At 30.8% G+C, this 21,146-nt stretch overlaps 1 protein-coding gene across 1 annotated transcript in view; it reads right to left on the minus strand.

Moving 5' to 3' along the window:
- The window catches only part of stumps (DBB domain-containing protein stumps), a 114,251-nt gene extending 99,719 nt beyond the window's left edge, over nucleotides 1–14,532 (minus strand). The window contains exon 1 of the mRNA XM_076401569.1: nucleotides 14,349–14,532. The gene's annotated coding sequence lies outside the window, so the exon portion shown is untranslated. The remainder of the gene's footprint in view (nucleotides 1–14,348) is intronic.
- Nucleotides 14,533–21,146: the final 6,614 nt, after the last annotated feature.

The following is a 21,146-nucleotide window of genomic DNA, read 5'->3' on the forward strand; positions in this document are numbered from 1 at the left end:
CTCGCCAAACAGTTAAATATGCGCGATGACAGTGAAGTGCGTAGGCTCAAACGCAAACCGTACGAACTGATTAATATACACATAGATTGAGATTTAATAATCTCTAGAATAAGTTAGAATAGTCATTAGAATAAGTTAGGATAGACTTTAAAATAAGTTAGAATAGTATCAGAATAAGATTTAGATTATAAGTAGTACAGCAGATCACTTACTGAAGTGATCTTCTACATGTCAGGATAGTTATACTATAAAACGGAAATCATATAATTATACTTATTGCCCACGGGCAGATTGTTAACGTTCTAAGAGATTAATAAAAAATGTTTCCTTATAGTATCTTGATGCCCTTACTATTGAGAAATTTGGGACAAAATACTTGTATCATATTTACGTTGTTTTTCGCGGAACATCCCCATAACTCAATTTCGTCTAGGTTTAAATATTTGTTTGTATAATAGTAATTTATTATTCCATCAAAGTTGTGCATTAATGGCCATTGCGAGATACTTAGCGTTGTTGCTATATGGTATAATAGTATTATTTATTGTTATTAATGTTCGTGTGGTATGATTATAGATGAACTGCACATGTTCAGATTTACTTTGTTTAATTTTTATTTTCTGGGCTTCGTTCCAATTATTTTTATTGTCACTGGTCTGTTGTAATATATAGGTTCCTTCTTCGCTATTGTGTCCTACAGCAAAAATCAGAATGTAGCCATTGTGATATCTTTCATTTGTGACATATCACATTGTAACCTGAGCAAAAAATTGGCCCCTTGTGGTACAGCTTTAGTCTTTTATATTGTACAGTAGGTTTCCGCTTGTTCGACTCTGGCTCTGATGTAAGATTTTAATACTTCAATATGTTGCTTTGGTATAATTTTTTGTAACTTATGAACGAAGTCGTAGCGTGTTTGTGTTTGTGCTACATCTAAGAATATATCTGAACACACTTTTTTATATTCATTTACTTTGTTAATAACATCCGTTATTCCATGCACCTAATCACTTGTTGAATGTTTGTTAATAAACCCAAACTAGTGTGTTGGAATTAGGGGTTTTCTCTCTATAACCAACGGGAAATTTTCAAATATTTTAGCTACTAACGGTAGCGCTTAAATAGGTCTATAGGCTATTACTTTATATGGAGATTTCCAGGTTCTTATAAAATATTTTAAAATTTTATGCTATATTTTTATACTGACGAGTGGTTGTTCCTTCGGATTCATATATATTTTATACGTTTAGAGTAGTTAGACTATAAACATAAATTAAATCCATGTTCTGATGGAAATTGAAATCTGCCACTCTGGCAGCAGTAAGAAGGTGATTATTTAATTTTTTCTTCAGTAGTTCTTGATTATACATTTTCAGTCTGTTGCAGGGAAAGTAGAACTTAGAACTTGAAAGACAAATGCTAATCGGAAGAGGCTAAGTTTGGTTATTAGGGCGGTTGTTTGCCTAATCGTGCTTGCTTTTCCTAACATCATTTTCTCTATTTTACGTGTAATCGGGCGTAACAGTACAAAATCATTTTGTTTTCTCAATCCATAATTCGATACCCTCAACATTGTGCTATTTATATCCTATATAAGTTAAAATGGTTTAAATTCATGTATTGGGTCAATTCGTATCATTATCCCTCTTTTTGGATCTTTCCCCTCGTATAAATGTCTTGAAACGATTGATCCCATCAAGTGTTAAGCTGTCTGAAACTGCTTTGAGCTGGGTTTCTGCCCATCTCTTGCATTTTGCAGCTTTCGAACCTTTTTCTTCTCCTCATCGTACTTTATTATTGACATTAAAATCATCACTTTTGAAAAGGTTGAAAACTTATTATACAAATACAATTAAACGCATTAAAATTATTGACATTTTTTTTAATGGACATTCAAAAGAAATATCGTAATATATGATATTTACAATTTGCACTATTATCTATATGAAAACATAACCAATTGAATCATTAAATATTTGAAAGGGATTAGTTCGGCGGAAGATAAACAAAAAATAATAGCGTCATACATTCTGTTAGAAGTACGGTAATTGGCCAATAAACCGTGAAATATTTATTATTTATCCATTACGTCATCAAAGTAGGCCCCTTCTAAAACAACACGCTTACGCCAACAAACAATCCAATTGTCAAAACATTGTTTTCAAAGTTTTTATACGTATTCTCTGAACTCGACATCAGTTTCGGTGTTTTGAAATGGTAATTTGATAATTGGAAAGAGAAAGAAGTTGATCCAAACCATATTAGGTGCATTAACTGGTATTTGTCGAGGTGACATAACCCTGCTAGTTATTCTAATATAAAATCCAAAATTTCTTTTTTTTTTGGAGAATTTTCATTCGTGACAGTTGACATTCAAACTGCGCGTCATTATGACAATATATAAATATATTCTTTATCTCAATATATTCTTACTCAATTTTATGGTCAGTATAGATGATGGATTAATTAAAAATGAATAAAAAATTATTTTTTATACATTCGTCCAAAGTGTGTCCATGAAAGGTTAAGATTAACCTCAATACAAAATAACATTAAATTTCTTTCAAAACGTAGCAACATTTTCCAATTGCAATGGTAATTAAATTTAAATTGATCTATACTTTGGCTGTTTTCTTTGCGTAAGATTCAAATTATAAAGAATATAAACAGTTACAAACAGTCGCCGCAATTAACCTATCAAATGTAACCTAATTTTCCAATATTAGCGTTAAGTGTAAGCAAAAATTTCCGTTACGGTAATAGGAAATTGTAAATATTGTATCAAAAATCTAAAAATATTATGTACGAGCCATGCTATTCGTGCATCTCCTGTATAAAAACAAACTCGAAAAAGGAATGTCGGTTCGTGGACCAGCGCAGATCCGTATCGGGCTGCTGTCGCACCCCAGTTGGACCCATTTTTTTTTAAGTTTATGCCGCCTGTCCACTCAGTTCCAGGCTTACTTTGTGAGATTTTTTTAAAAATATTATGGCTCTTTCGCTACTTTTAATTGTTTTAATATGTGTATCGTTCATTATTTTCTAGTTGTTTTATTCATATATCATTTAATACATGTGATACATTAAAATATAATTTTTTTGCAGTCATCAATTTCCAAATTCATCAAAACATTTTTATTATTACTTTTTAAATATTTTAAAGTTTCCTTTTTACCAACGAGGGTTTTTCTGGACTGGACCTACAGTTTAACATGGGCTCCGAACCACGGTCCTCGTCATTAAACCTACCGACTGGCGAGTGGCCAACCAATGTAAGAGTAACCAAATCACCAAATCATTCCAGAAGACACCCGATCTTACCCAGCCTGGATACGGACGGGATCATTTTCTTTGTCGGGGCACTCTTGCTTAATGTTAAACAATCACAAACACACATTTACGACCATGCCCCAGCAGGATTCGAATCCGCGACTATTGCAACTGTAGGAGGACCGTCCTATCGCTTTTACCACTGGCCACACCCAACCAAGCTGGCAAAACATTTTTATTATGGTGCTTTATTCAATAATTTAAATATGAATTACCAATTTGGATTTCGATTTTAGTGTATGGAGTATATTCGTATTGAGCAAGTAAAATATATATAATGAAATATTTATACAGTGCAATAAATAAAAACGAACAAGCCATTATATAAAACCTGTAGTGAATAGTGAGCAGTAACCATTCAGTTATGGTCAAACTATCCTTTTTAAAAACGCATTATTTGTGTTTTGATGTATTTATTCTGTACAAATGTTCAATATGGATTAGTCCTTCAGCACGTGTTTTTATTGCTAAATTTTATTTTTCAGTTAGCCCAAAAGGCTAGAAAATTATTACAAAAATGTTAAATGACCATAATTAAGATAGGCGCAGTAAAGAAAGAATGACATTTTTCATCATTCTTCCTATCTAACCTATTTATAGATGAAGAAAATAAAACTACTAACTTGATAAATTCCCCAAGTCTAACATATGTTAGTTTTTAGCCAGGATAGGATCGAAGGGTAATTAAAATTAACAATGCGATCTGATACCATCCCCATGATGATACCTGGACAACTGTTTGTAATCTCCGTGCTTGACCTTATAAGGGGGGTGGGACCATCTATGAGGTTGGAGGGGGTGTCCACCCAACATGCGAAGGTCTGTATTTAACAAATGGATCTACCGCATGAAAAAATACTCTCAAGAACCAGAAACCAGAAATCAGAAAAGGGTATAATAGAATAATTAATAACTTGTATAATTAATGCTATATTACAAATTAATTACTTTCCTTGTAGTTGGAAAGTGGATGAAATCGTTACGGTTTTCAATCCTGAAAAATATAAGTTTATTACCTTAAATGTATATCGATAGTTTTTGAGAAACTATACGTCAAGAGGCTTAAGGTTAAATTAAAGTAGCTTTTCCTTCAACTGTAATTTTAGCTAGCGAAATATTATTTTACCGAGAGATAGTTTACTCTAAAATAAGATGATGAACACACTGAATTACTTCCAATAAATTCAGGTGTTTCGCAAGATAGTGTACTTGTTTCTTTATAGTGTACAATGGGAATAATATATCTTGTATAACGATTTATTATCTATGAAAATCACTTCTGTAGTTATATACAACATGACAGTTTAGCAATAATAATGTACCAAACATTGTGGCTTGGGTTGAAAACTTGGCGTATTAAAGCTAATGAAACAAAATCCACCCATTTAACTTGCCAACTACAACAGGTGGAAGTGGATGATTTTGCTCTAACTCGGGCATATACTGGATAAGCGAAAACATCTTGGATTTAAACTAAATTAGATGCTTGCATTTATATAGTCACTAACAGTTTCAAAACTAAGCATGAATTCTGAATTCTATATTTTATTTGATATTCTAGTGAAATGATAAAGCGCGATATCTTTTAGAGCCAATCAATATAAAATCAATAGAAATTAATAGAAATCTAATCAATAGAAAACAACGTTAAGAATTAAAAAACCAGTTGTTACATTTTGTCAACCATACCTGTAAACTCTTAAACTCTTTGTATTATTTGGTCATGTAAATATTGTATGCTCTTTATTCATTTTGATAGTTCGAAAACAGGCCGAATTTTTAGGACGTGTTGCTATTTCGATGAAAGTGGAAATGGTATATCTGTAAGGGCCTGTAATGATATTTTTAAAAATAAGATACATATTTTTTACAATGATATTATAAATATGATATTAAAAACCGCTTAAGATTAATTTTCTTTATCTAGTATAAATACCGAAAACTAGACAATATCATAATTATTTATGTTAAACAAATATTTAAATATAATTTATAATATTATTTATAACATCTTTATTAGATACGCTTAGTACAATCTTAATATACAATTAATTTATTACAACTTTTCATATGTACTTGAATCAATTCGCAAGCAAGACGAGTGCGAGAAAATACATCAATATGTATTCCTCAATTATAAAATTAGAATAACTTATAGCTATAGATTACACTAAAGGTATACCCTTTATACAAGTTCGTATGGTTTGGTTCGCTTCAATCTTCTGACATCCTGCGCGCTGCCCAGCCGTTGTTCGTGTTTCAAGACGAAATCTTGGATAACTTCGCAAATGCATTTGATTTCCAGGTCATCGTGCAGTTCTTCGTTTGTTACATAGCGATAGGCATTGGTAATAAATAGAAGAAGCTTGTTTTGACTGCGTTGTATGACTAGTTGATTTGAATGTTTAGCGCAACCCCATATTTACACGTCATAGGTCCAAATTGGCTTTATAATTGTCTTATAAATCAATCTCTTTGATATTTGATCAAGTTGAGAGTATCTTCCGACTAACCAGTATAGTTGTTTTATTTTGGTTCTAATGTGTTTTGCTTTTTGTCTAACATGATGTTTCCAATTTAATTTACTATTAAGATGGATTCCAAGGTATTTATCTGACTCTGCTTGAGGAATCGGACATCTACTGAGTTATATTATAAAGGTTTTATTATTTTGCCGTAATGCAAAATTAACGTGGACAGATTTGGAGCTATTAAGTTGAATCTTCCAATCTTTCGTCCATTTGTAGATTTTGTTGACAGCCACTTGTACTTTTTCTATTGCCCTAGGCAGAGGTATATCGTTTGTCAAAATAATTGTGTCGTCAGCAAAGATGCCAATAGTGTTTCTTTTGTTGTTGGAATGTCAGTAGTGTAGAGCAGATATAGGAGAGGTTTCAAGACGCTACCTTGTGGAACTCCAGCCGAATTAGTAGTTTTAAGTGTCGAGAACGCCATTTCGTGCGATACTCTAAATTTTTCTCCGAAAAGATATGACTCCAGCAATTGACAGTAGTTACACGGTAACAATTTGCTCAACTTACAGATTAATCCCAAATGCCAAACTGGATCAAAAGCTTGTGAGACATCCAGGAATATTGCAGGGCAGTATTTGTTTTCCTCAAACGCTCTTTCAATAGCCTCAGTCACTCTGTGCACTTGATCGATTGTTGAATGGTGATTTCAAAAACCAATCTAGAAATCTGGTATTATTACAAAATTTTTAATACGTTTAAATATTAGTTTCTCAAATAGCTTTGATAATGCAGCTAGTAGCGAAATAGGCCTGTAAGATTCGACTTGTGATGCAGGTTTGTAAATATTTAAATGTAAAAATAAATTTCTGATATTGTTTGTAATGTAAACATACTTGTTCAAACATACAAGACAAAGATTCACACTGAAATCACCGAAAGGGTTGTGGAATGATGCGACAGTTAATTTGGACAGTCGTCGAGGTGCGAATTGAAATACGAAAATAAAGTCAGAGTAGATTTAGACATCAATCTCTATTATCTGTAATTATATTATGATATTATTAATATGATATTTATAAAAATATGATACATATTCTTTACAGTGATATTATAAATATGATAATAAAACCGTTCCTTATTAATTTCCTTTATCTAGTATAAATACTAAAATCTAGACAATAACATAATTATTTATATGTTAAACAAATATTCAAATATAAATATAAATTTCTGATATTATTTGTAGTCTAAACACACTTGTTCAAACATACAAGACAAAGATTCACACTGAAATCACCGAAAGAGTTGTGGAATGATGCGACAGTTAATTTAGACAGTCGTCGAGGTGCGAATTGAAATACGAAAATAAAGTCAGAGTAGATTTAGACATCAATCTCTATTATCTGTAATTATATTATGATATTATTAATATTATATTTATAAACATATGATACATATTTTTTACAGTGATATTATAAATATGATAATAAAACCGTACCTTATTAATTTCCTTTATCTAGTATAAATACTGAAATCTAGACAATAACATAATTATTTATATGTTAAACAAATATTCAAATATAAATATACATTTCTGATATTATTTGTAGTCTAAACACACTTGTTTAAACATACAAGACAAAGAATCACACTGAAATCACCGAAAGAGTTGTGGAATGATGCGACAGTTAATTTAGACAGTCGTTGAGGTGCGAATTGAAATACGAAAATAAAGTCAGAGTAGATTTAGACATCAATCTCTATTATCTGTAATTATATTATGATATTATTAATATGATATTTATAAAAATATGATACATATTCTTTACAGTGATATTATAAATATGATAATAAAACCATTCCTTATTAATTTCCTTTATCTAGTATAAATACTGAAATCAAGACAATAACATAATTATTTATATGTTAAACAAATATTCAGATATAAATATAAATTTCTGATATTATTTGTAGTCTAAACACACTTGTTCAAACATACAAGACAAAGATTCACACTGAAATCACCGAAAGAGTTGTGGAATGATGCGACAGTTAATTTAGACAGTCGTTGAGGTGCGAATTGAAATACGAAAATAAAGTCAGAGTTGATTTAGACATCAATCTCGATTATCTGTAATTATATTATGATATTATTAATATGATATTTATAAAAATATGATACATATTTTTTACAGTGATATTATAAATATGATAATAAAACCGTTCCTTATTAATTTCCTTTATCTAGTATAAATACTGAAATCTAGACAATAACATAATTATTTATATGTTAAACAAATATTCAGATATAAATATAAATTTCTGATATTATTTGTAGTCTAAACACACTTGTTCAAACATACAAGACAAAGATTCACACTGAAATCACCGAAAGAGTTGTGGAATGATGCGACAGTTAATTTAGACAGTCGTTGAGGTGCGAATTGAAATACGAAAATAAAGTCAGAGTAGATTTAGACATCAATCTCGATTATCTGTAATACGACCCTGTGCTACGGAGTCCCTGACTATGTACATCTGGATCGGGATTGACTCGCGCCAAAGTTATATTTATATCCGTCAATAATATATTGCAGGCATTCCTAGGGAACGTTTGATGGAAATGCGGTAAAAATGTTGTTCTAGGCGTTTTTGCGAGCGACAAAAACAGGGAACAAGAATGGTCGGCCCCGATTTGATTAATGAATCCTTCGAAATTCTATGGATATAACGTTATGAAAACAAACCGGCAAGGCCTTGGCCAATATCGACCAAGCTGTCGATGATTTTTTTGTTGAAAATAAAGCTGTATAAATAAATGATCGGTCGGGAAGGTGAGAGGCAGATCTTGTACTAATAAATTTCAGAAGTTGAGGTAATGGTCTATCCTATAGCACAAATATTTAGTTTAAGTGTAATTGGCATGGCACGAAAATACCATCGGGTTTCAGTATCGTGCTGTGTTAACTTTAAAATTCAAGTTGTTGAACTCTAATTCTCTTCAAACAAATGTGTCTTGTAAGAACACGTTTCAAATTGTATCGGTAAATTATCTTTTTTGAGATTAAAATCGTTATGATTGATATTGCTTTACAAGTATAATGGCAATATTAATATCTCAGAGAGCAGTGTTTGTGATATTTAAATTTAACTAAATTTGTTGAAATGCTAGTTTTTTCTCTTAGTCTAAGTGTAATTCATACCGCACGAAAATGCCAAACATGGATTTTAGTAGCCTACTGTAGTAATGGTAAAATCAAAGTTGTTAAACTGTAATTATCTTCAAACAAATATATCTTGTAAGAACACATTTCAAATCTCATGTATTTATATTTGATACAACAAATTGTTTTAATTGATATAAAAGAAAAACTTGGATTAAAATTATGATAAAAATACTAACAGTTCAGAGTAGGGGTTATGATTGATATAATAAAAAAAGCTTGGTTTACAAGTATGATGGCAATATTAGTATTTCAGAGAGCAGTGTCTGTGATATTTAAATTTAACTTGGTTTGTTGAAACGCTAGTTTTTCTCTTAGTCTAAGTGTAATTCATACCGCACGAAAATGCCAAACATGGATTTTAGTAGCCTACTGTAGTAATGGTAAAATCAAAGTTGTTAAACTGTAATTATCTTCAAACAAATATATCTTGTAAGAACACATTTCAAATTATATCAGTAATTTATCTCATGTATTTATATTTGATACAACAAATTGTTTTAATTGATATAAAAGAAAAACTGGAATTACAATTATGATATCAATACTAATAGTTCAGGGTAGAGGTGTCGGCCACCAAGAAATTTATCGATATTTCCATATATATCGTCTTCAATATATATCGATAAATCGAAAAAAAATATATCGATATATTTTTGTAAAATATATATATCGATATTTTTAATAAACCCTTAAAAAATAACTTTCCTGGGATCATCTCTAAGTAAGTGACTCGCCCATGTTAATCAGTAATAGGCAATAATAAAGCTGTTTGAATTTAACAGGTCAATTGAAAAGTCCCCGGCCTACCATAGTAAAATAATTTTTTTTGGCAAAATTAGTTTTTTTATTCAACATAATTCCCTTCAAGGGTGATACGCTGATTATAGCGACCCTCCAACTTTTTGATACCATTTTTGTAGTACGATTTGTCCTTTGTTTTAAAATAGGCCTTAGTTATTATTTTGAGATCTAAGAACAGCAAATAGTCGCTGGGGGCCACATCTGGATATTACGGTGGATGAAGAAGCAATTCGAAGCCCAATTCATGGATTTTTGCCATCGTTTTCACTGACTTGTGACACGGTGCATTGTCTTGGTGAAGCAGCAATTTCTTTTTCTTCAAATGTGGTCGTTTTTCGGCGATTTCATCCTTCAAACGCCATGTAATAGTCGCTGTTGATGGTCCTTCCTTTTCAAGGTAGCCAATGAATATTATTCCATGTGCATCCCAAAATACAGACACCACAACCTTGCCAGCCGACTGTTGCGTTTTCCCACGCTTTGGAGCGGGTTCATCGTGTGCAGTCCACTCAGATGACTGCCGATTGGACTTCGGAGTGAAATGACGGAGCCATGTTTCATCCATTGTCATATATCGATACAAAAACTCGGGCTTGTTCCGCTTGGTCATCTTCAAACACTGCTCCGAATCATTAACTCGTCGTCGTTTTTGGTCAAAATTTAGCTCGCGCGGCAACCACTTTACACAGAGGTTTCTCATACCCAAACATTCGTGAATGACATGATGTAAACGTTCAATTGATATCTTTAGTGTTTGCTATGCTATAAGGTCCAAACATAACGGTGCACCAAGATATCTAATCGACTAGCAATGGAATGCTATTAAAACAAAGTTCTTCTATTAATTACTAACGTTACTTAATCAATAAAGAACTGTATGACAGAATCAAAATATTAAAATGAAACAAAAATGTATTCAATATTACGCGACAAAATATGAAAGAATGTTGCTAAATCACAGTGACGTGGAAGCAATACACCTACTGGACAACAAATTAAAATTTTGAGACGAACCAAACAACTGAACTTGTATAATATATAAGTCTTTACTCTTAACTTTAGTTAAAGTAGTCGAAATGAATTCACACTCGTCTTGTTTGAGTATTAATGCAAGTACAACGAAATACTTTCGTTGCACAAAATCCTCAATAATTCAGGAAAAAATTTAAAAATTATTAATATAAACGAGAAATAAAGATTTTTATTATCCACCAGACCAAACTTTGTATAAAATTGATTACTGAAATTGAATTTTATTTAAACAAATGTAATATCTTAAGTAGTGTTAAAATCATTTTATCTTAAAGCGAGTAAAAAATAAACACCATAAAGTCGCTACTAGTATGTCGCGCAAATTTTGTATCCAAATATAGCATATAAACAATTTTTATTATAATAACAATATAACTACTCACAATTTATAAGTTACGGAAATGATTAACTTCATATCGACAATAACCATCATAACGTTGCTGACTGTTAATAGTCATGTTTATTATATATTTATTATGATAAAATTCCATACCAATTTATTTTTTATATTTTAGAGTTTCCTATTTATCAACAAGAGTTTATCTGGAGTGGGCCTACTGTTTAACGTGGGCTCCGAACTACAGTCCTCGGCATTTAGCCTATCGACTAGCCAGCGAACAGAAACTTAAAGCACATCCATGCCACAACATGATCCTGTCGCTTTAACCACCCTGCGCCAACCGAGATGGTTAACCTAATATTGTTTAAAAATTTTTTTTATTTAAATAATAATAAATAAACAAAACGATGTAATATCAAGAAAATATGACATTTTGCATTTATATATTTTGTTTATTTTAATTTATTCCTCCGTATCTTAGGAATCTCAGCCACTGTCTATGTATGTGTTAACAAAATAGTCGTTATAATAATAGATACAATAAAAAGCGTTTCAGTAGTACTATAGTGACAATACAAATAGATTGGCGCCCTTTTGAATCACGTATATTTATTTCATGGTCTACCACATTGATACGTGACTATACTTACTATAATATTCAGAATATAAAGAACTGAAGCTCTTAGGAATATCAATATGCTACCCATATTAGGACAATACTATCTCAAGCGTAAAATAAATCAATGATACAAAGTTTTGTCTCAATTTCTATATCGTTATCTTAATCTTTTAGTTTCATCAAAATATGTTGATGTTAATATTGAATTCTTTTTGATATTTCTGATGAATAGTGAAATAGTCTATAGAATTCTGAAATATGGAAATTGTTTTTCTATGTAAACATTTAAATGTGATCCTTCTTTTAGATATTATAGCATACGTAATAACTCATATTTAACTACAAGTGAATATTTTATTTAATATGGAACTACGTGATAAGGGTTTGACCCTTTCTCTTGAAAAAACGTGAAACTATTGTTAATTCTATAGGGTGGGTAGAAAACAATTTAAATTTTCATATAACTTTTACTTAATGGTGATATTATGACAACAAAAATGTTTTGTCTGGGCAAATGTATCGAAAAATTAACAATGAGCTTTAAGAGGCTATATTTCTTGATTTGACTTGATTTATATTATTATCACTTATTACTATTCTGTATAGGATATTAAAAATAGTTAGATAGTTCCAGTTAAAATATAGATGCTATAAATTTTAATATTCTTTAATACAGCTGGTATATAGTAGGTAATTAATCCTAATATATACCTCTGTAGTGCTCCTTCCTTAATTATAATCTTAGTTCTCAGTGTGTACTATTTGATAGTTTAATATTTATAGAATGTTTTTCTAATGCCTCAACACACAATAAAATTAATTGGATAGAAGGGTAACAGAAAGCCCTGGAAAATTATCTTTGAGGCTAGATTATCCAAAAGCAAAATTTCAACTGTTTTTTTATAACTAAAACCTCTCTAAGAATCTCTAGTGTTGCACAGTTCTTTATAATAGAATCCATATAATGTTTTGCACTTAATCTTGGTTGTTTGAATTGAATTGAGATGAATTCTTAATGAAATTATTACCACTCTTTGATTGATTCATTCCTAATATTTTTTGGAACGTCTTAATGTAATACAACTAAGGAGACATGACTAAAGGAGAGGATAAGATAAAAGAATAGGATTACGAAAGCTTTATACTATTTATACTGTGATAAATCTTTCTATTTAACATTAATATTAATTCCTGTTGCCAATACTTTTGCAGAAGTTATTATTATTGCATTCGATTTATTCTATATAATCAGCATTATTTTCTTAATATTTCAGTTTTTTTGTAGCTTATCATGAAAACACTCAGCTTAATGGCAATTAAAAACACTATTTCTAACAAACTTATTTATGTATTTTATGGATATTTTATTTTAGAACATATCTTATTCTATTTTAATCTCTTGGAATATAAAATTAGTTATGTAAATTAGATTTAGTTTCGAAATAAATATCACGTTAGACAAAAAGCAGAGCAAATCAGGTTCAAAATCAATTAACTGTACTAGATAATGAAAAGATATTCTAATTTGGCCTAGGATCAAAGATATTGATTTATCAGTTATTTATATCGTCTATTTGGACTGAATTAACAAAAAATTGTAATGATTTCGAAGTTAAATGGATCTGCAAAGTTATCCAAAATTTCATCTTAAAACATGAAATACGGTTACTAAGTCACAGCAACCTGGGGGCAATACATCTACTTGAAAACGTGTAGGAAATTAGGAAATTAAATGAACCAAACCATATTTTAAGTAGTTGAATTTAATTTTAATTTGGGAAACACGTACTTATGTATTTATCTCGCATTCGTTTTGCTTGAGTATATATACAAGTATGCAAATGCGACAGAACAATACAAATAAGTTAAATTATAAATTAATATTGTATTAGATATAATAATTAAAAAAAAACAATTTCGATATTATATAAAACTTTAGTGGTAAACTGAGAAATTAGTGAGAAATAAAGTAAAGTAATATCTATGGTAGAATAACTTAGCTAACAAACACGATATTAGGTTAGTTAATACAGGGGTTGTTAATTTTTCTAATCCAGTGGGGCATCTCCAAAGTTTCTAAATCGAAATGTATTTAAAAATTTTTTGTTCGAATCGAATGAGAAATAGTGAATATTTGTGTATTTATTAACTGTTAAAACCTTATACTTATTTACTCGGAAATGGCCTTAAACAGTTGAGTTTTCAGTTGATTGAAATATCAGAAGGCGAATAAAAAATAAACACAAAGTAAATCTTTACTAATCGTCAGCAAACGGTGGCGTTTTTTAGATTTTGCGTAAACTCGAAGAGGATTTATTAGCCTGCCTTCGGGCGATTTGTGGGAAAATTAAATAAATACGCCCACAATTTTCAGGAAACACGATTTCCATTTCTCCCAAAAATAAAAGCACACTCAGATCTTTTTCTTCGGAGAATTTCATCCGAGATGCTTTTTTCATTATTTATTAACAACAAGTATTAGATTCAAAATAAAAACTCGACCGTATCTTGGCTACTGTACTCACCGTCAATGTTCCGAAGTGAGATCGATCGAGATCCGAGAACCACCGCTGTCGTAAAACACCCGAAAATTACCGCCAGTCCTGAACGTTGTACGAGACGATAGTTCGGACGTGGAGCAGTCGCGGATTGACTTAAAGTCGGTCAGAGTCTATGGAGATGGAGGCGAGCCAAAGCTTGGATCGGACTAATGCAGTAGACGCGTATTGACGACGCATTTCGGGAATTAGATGCGGGTGTGTGGCGCGAGGAGGGGACTCGACGGTGAGGGTGGAGGAGGTGAGATGTCTGTGGTTCGCAGGTAAGCGAAAACGGCACAGGATATCCGTGCGTGTAGTACGAAGAGAAACACGGGTCCTGAATGGCGTGTGTTAGTAGCACGCGACGCGTACTACATCCGGGCGTCGTCTTCTAGGCGGTACTCAATCGCCGATAAAAATAATTACCGCCTGGTTTTTTACCGCGCTACTGTAGCACGTGCTCATTTATATATATATATATATATATATATATATATATATATATATATGTATATATATATATATATATGTATATATATATGTATATATATATATATATATATATATATAGATATATATATATATATATATATATATATATATATATATATATATATATATATAAATGATTTTATCAATTTTTTTCACAATAACAAAAGTTGCTTCAATCAATATGCTAAATGATTTTATCAATTTTTTTCACAATAACAAAAGTTGCTTCAATCAATATGCTATATTTCACAAACTAATGATCTGAGAGCTGTCAAATTTATACACGCATCTTTTGAGGGTTAGGGCTAACCAAAAAAACCATATGGATTTAATATAAGTCCACCTATATGTCAGGCCTTGACTTCCTTCCTTGTCTATCACTTCTCAATTGACTTGTTACTGGTTTATTGATCCGACAGGTAAGACATGACAATTTGTTCCCATCAATGGACCAAAGAAGACTGCTCTGGAACCATTCCATGGTGCTGAGCTAGCTCATTTATACTGACTTAGTGTCTGTTAACAACCAGTTGCAAATGTTTTTGCTGAACTAAATTTATAATTTTATGGAAGTGATACAATGAATGTAAAATAAATATTATATTGGATACTTTATGAAGGTAATAACACACAAAAACATTATTCATCAGTTTTCTTATCACCAAGCGGGTTCCACTGCATAGTTTTTGTTGGTTTAGCCACCTTCGGTTGTAAATTATGCGGTGGTAAATCAGACGCATCCAAGGAGTTTAAACACTCAGTTGGATAATTAGTGGCTTAGTCTTCGTTTGTTACACAGTCAATAGATTTGAATGAATGCAGAGTACCAACAAATCTTTATTATTATAAAGTTCCGAGAGAACTATTCAACAACTGCCACTGCAACGTTAAACTATCTTTGCTTCCTGTTAAGTAAGAATTCCGCTTGAACTCAAAAAGTCAGGGTATGTCGATTGAAAAAACAATATATAACTAGACGTAGTGGCGGAGTTAGTATTTAAGTTCACAAGCACAATCACAGAAAAGGTTGATTAGAAAGGTTGATTGATAACAACGTTTTGCTGTATAAGTCAACAGTTGCCTATTTGGACCTATGATACTGAACTGTGGAGTACTACTAACAAATCTGACATAGCTATCCTTGGAAGTGTTAGTGTGAAGTACTTCGAAAGACTAGTAGTTCATCACTACTAGTAGACATGCACTTGACAAACAGTGTAGTACGTAGGCTCAAACGCAAACTACCATACGAACTGATTAACAGACACATAGAGTGAGATTTAATAATCTCAAGAATAAGTTAGAATAGTCATTAGAATAAGTTAGCATAGTATCTAGAGCAAGATTTAGATTATAAATTGTACAGCAGATCACTTACTGAAGCGATATTCTACATGTCAGGATAGTTATAACCAGTAGTAGGCAAGAAGAATAAATACCAAATTAGCTTTAGAAAAACGCCATTGGACAATTCCAAACACAATAATGTAATTATATTTAAAATTTTCTACGGACTGTAAACTTTCAAAAGTGTTATAGTATGGCTTCATTAAATAAATATTACTAAAAATAGACGACTGTTCAATCTAGAATAAAAAAATTTACTTTTTCCTCAGCTTCATATATTCCTTCATGTTTTATAATATTATAACGGAAATCATATAATACTACTTATTTCCCACGGGCAGATTGTTGAAGTTCTAAAAGATTAATAAAAAGAACTAACGGCCCTTTCCACCTGTATATTGCACAATGCAATCGCAAACAATAAGACTCATAAAAAAACACATAATTTCGATGAGCATGTAGTGAATGTATCTATTTTTGAAAGAAAAAAAGCAATATATGACGAAAATAACCTTCGAGGAAATTTAATTTCAAAGCCTAATAATGGCTAATAATAATTCAAAGCGCAGTAATAAAGGACTTCAATGACTTATTACTAGTGATATGCCATTTTTTAAAGGCATCTATCATGAAAAAATTAAAACTAATTTTTCTTCAACCGATATATTAAACTTAGTGCACAGGCCTATGCATTGAAGTTAGCGATAATTATATTGAAAAAAAAAACAAGATACTTTGCAAGTATAAATCCGTTTTCACTTGCGTTCTGGAATGTTTATATTTGGTTCCAGTGAATTATTTGATACTTGACGATCTACTATAACATAAGGAGGAACATAATCCCATTTGAATAGTTATCAAACCTATTAAAACTATCTGGATATTTCCATTCTGTCATATAACACATCAATTAGGGTATACTTTATTAATATAACTAAGATTTTCAACTCAATGTATGTAATTTAGACTAATTTACGGTAATTCAAGTTAGATATAAATAACTGTCTCATTTTAATGTCTAATATAGAATTCAATTTGCATTGCATTTAGAGAGATCAGTAATTTTAATTCATTATATCTCTCTAAAGTAGTTTACATCACTAAATACGAAAATATAATGAAATGTTGAATGTCATCAATTTATCTTAAAATATATAGTTCGAATAGAATAAATGGTACAAACTACATCCAGAATATTTAATCGATGTATTATAATGAGAACATTATAGTAAGCTATGCCCTTTATTTATAATATAAATCAAACGTAGTGAGCCATATCAGTTAATGAAATGACAAAACTAATGAAATATTGAATCTATCTATCAATTTACGTTATCACCCAGGAATATAAAATACCTATTTACATAAAAATTTAGTTTAAATTCTCACGCAGTGCCATTTATTTACATAAATGGAATATAAAATCTTATACTTCCAGCAAATATTATAAGACATGAAGGAGTATATAAGGCTGAGGAAAAAGTAAATTGTTTTTTTTTTATTTTAGAATTAACAGTCGCCTATTTTTAGTAATATTTATTTAATGAAGCCATAGGATAGCACTTTTGAAAGTTTACAGTCCGTAGAAAATTCTAGATATAATTACATTATTGTGTTCGGAATTGTTCGATGCCTTTTTTAAAAAATATTTTGGTATCCTTCTTACCTACTACTTCTTATCTGGACTAATCTACTTCTTAATGTGACCAATTTCGATATCATCCCAGAAGACATCCAGTCTTACCCAGCCTGGTTACTAGCGTGACTGGGATCATATTTCCTGTCAGATTCTGCAGCCTTACTTAATGAATAATTCAAAACAATCACAAACATAAATTGACAACCACGCCACAGCAGAATTCAAACCTGCGACTATCGTAACAGTAAGAGGACTGTTTTCTCTTAGACAACTAAGACGGGTTGATAACATTTTAAGTTTTCAAGTCAACGCTGTTGTTAGAATATACGCGTTTTGATTTCAAAAATATCGATGATATAGACGAACCTTGCCCTTGACGGCCAATTGTTGAAGAAGTGCACGAAATTCTTAAATATCGATATTTTAGAACCTATACAGACTGACCTATTTCATCTCGTGAAAGCTAGCTTCAACAGATAAACATCAATCAATCCATTTTTAATTTTAAGCATTTCAATTAATTTGATATCTGATTAACTCAGAATAATTGAGAAATTGTTCTTGCTTAAGAACTGGTAGTAATTGATAATGTTCTGGAAACATAGCCTTTCATTGAATTTAAGGTAATTGTAAGATTTATTAACATTTATCTTTTAACTCATTTTAAGTTGCATTAGTAAATACCTTTAGAAACAAAGTTGTAACCTAATAATTAATTACAGGCAATAATTAAATTAATTTGTGTATCAAGAGTTAAACTGAATCTTTTAATCTGTTGTTTGTTGATGAATTTTTAGTCCTCATGTGGGACACAAAGAAAAGTAAAAAGTTGTAGTAAACTAACGAAAGCCATTGAAGATGCCATAAAAATCAGTTATCTCTAATGATGCTACTCTTTTAAAGAGTGAATAAATAAGTAAAAAATGATACAATTTTATATAAAAGTATAGGTTCCGGCTTGGTTGGAGCAGTGGTAAAGGCGACAGGATGGTCCCCCTACTGTTGCGTTAGTCGCTTGTTCGAACCCTGCTGGGGCATGGTCGTAAATTAGTGTTTGTTATTGTTTAATATTTGTGATTCTCCTAGGCAAGACTTCAAAATCCGACAAGAAAAATGATTCACGTCAGTAACCAGGCTGGGTAAGACCGGATGTCTCGTTGGTAAAAAGGAGACTTTAAGAGAAGAAAAAATATAGGTTATTTACAAATTATTCTTTTATCAGATAAGCTGGATTTTTTATTCAATTCATTGTTTGTTCAAAAGATAAAAATTATATTAATACATAAATGAAGTAATGAAAATATATAGATAAAGTGAAACTAACTGCATAATTTGCCTAGATGTTAGAAATATATGGGACAAATAGATTAAATTATGAGTTATTAGCAGTAAATTTTTTAAACCGATGTTATATATAAGGGGGGCGAAAGTCCCGCTACCACTGACGATAATGGAACGATTATTTTCAATAAATATTGTCACTACTTCTGCTCATTCTTGTGGCGTATATTTATCCATAATAAAATTTGGAAATCTGCACAACACAATGGTTAAAGCGAAACTGAGCTAAACGTCACATAACGAAGATGGCGCGCAATCGAAATCGTAGCGGGACTTTTGCTCCACCCTATATTAAAATGTTTAACGATTAATGCAATAAAATATGTAACTAAATGACTAAATTTATTCTTAGAACCTTTCAATTATCTAAATTATTTAAGTCAATAGTTTATTTAATGATTATAAATACTTATAATTACTTTAAATTAATTTCGATATTGTAAAAAATGAAGTACCTAACTCTGTTCGTTATTGTTTTATTTAATATACGAATATGTATTACTTTATTTAGTATTCCATTTAATGATTATAACATAAAAATAAATAAAAATTAAATATGCTTACATTTGATGTTTTCAAGTATCAATGTTCTTCTATTCTTATTATAACATTTACACTTATGAATACTTTGTTGATTATTAAGACTTAATGGAAATTAAATTTAATTAAATTCCAATTAGAAAAGGTTAGTGAATATTAGTTCTTTAGATATTTTGAATGTATTTTAATATAGAGACGTTTGTTACTGTAATTAATGTTAAATATCATATATATAACATGTTAAAATTAACGTAAAAAAGCACATTTTCATTTTTCCACCCAGAAAAATTTTAATTTTGGAAAGAGCTTTTTTATCGTCAGCGATTATTTTCAAAGTTATTTATTACGCTAATAAATTACGATAAAGGCTATTATCACCAAAAGACGGCTGCAATATCAAGCCACATACTTAATGAGTAGTTCGGTTAATGTGTTTGGAGTTCTTTAAATTCTAATGAATTTTGTACGAAAACATAGATTTAAAAATACGACACAAAGAAGTCAAGAACTTAATGATCACGCGTAAAAATATTGGTGGCTATGTTACATGTGCTGGCATGAGCTCAAAAACGGAAAAAATTAGAAAGAACAGTTTCCTCATTTTAGTTCTTTATTCCTGTAAATATAGAATGAAAGCGAGTAGTTAACGAAGCAGTTGAAGAGTTTCAATTAGCAAGAGTATAAATGGAACAATCCATTATATATAATTATCTTTTAGAGTAGTAGTGGAACATGAATAAAACATGAACATTTCCGTACAAATTTAAATTAATAGTTATCTTAAAGCAACTTATAACTATACTAAATCGACTCACTGCTATTTTACCAATAAGGAATATGATTACAGATTATAACAGGAACAGGAATATGGCTGTGGTCACTAATCAATATGAAAATTTGCATGTCAATGAATGAAAACATGAAATGAGGGTATATCAATGGACATATATAGGGGATGAATAAAATAATATGAACACCTAACATAACACAATAATTATTTATATTTATTAATAGTGTTTACCCTCCTTTTGAAAGAGCTGCAATTCGTTACGGAATCGATCTATTGCTCTTCGTCGATGATGTCTTATATTATTTTGTGTATGCTGTATATTAAACAATTCAGCTGTTTCCGTCACAGGCACTCCTGCTAACCAAGCACCAACAACATTCTGGATCACATATTTCACCAATCGCTTTATCTTGCTTGGAATAGGATACGCATTGTGACAATGGATGAAACATGGCTCATCAAGAAGGAAAGACCATCAGCATGGACTATTACATAGCGTTATTGGACCATTTGAAGAAGGAAATCGGCGAAAAACGACAGCATTTTAAGAAAAAGAAAGTGCTTCTCCACCAAGGCTATGCACCGTGTGACAAGTCAGTGAAAACGATGACAAAAATCTATGAATTAGGCTTCG

This window comes from Rhynchophorus ferrugineus, unplaced genomic scaffold (genome assembly GCF_030347505.1).
Source record: "Rhynchophorus ferrugineus isolate W39M unplaced genomic scaffold, kcgeb_rfMv2 rfM4, whole genome shotgun sequence".
Taxonomy (NCBI): Eukaryota; Metazoa; Arthropoda; class Insecta; order Coleoptera; family Curculionidae; genus Rhynchophorus; species Rhynchophorus ferrugineus.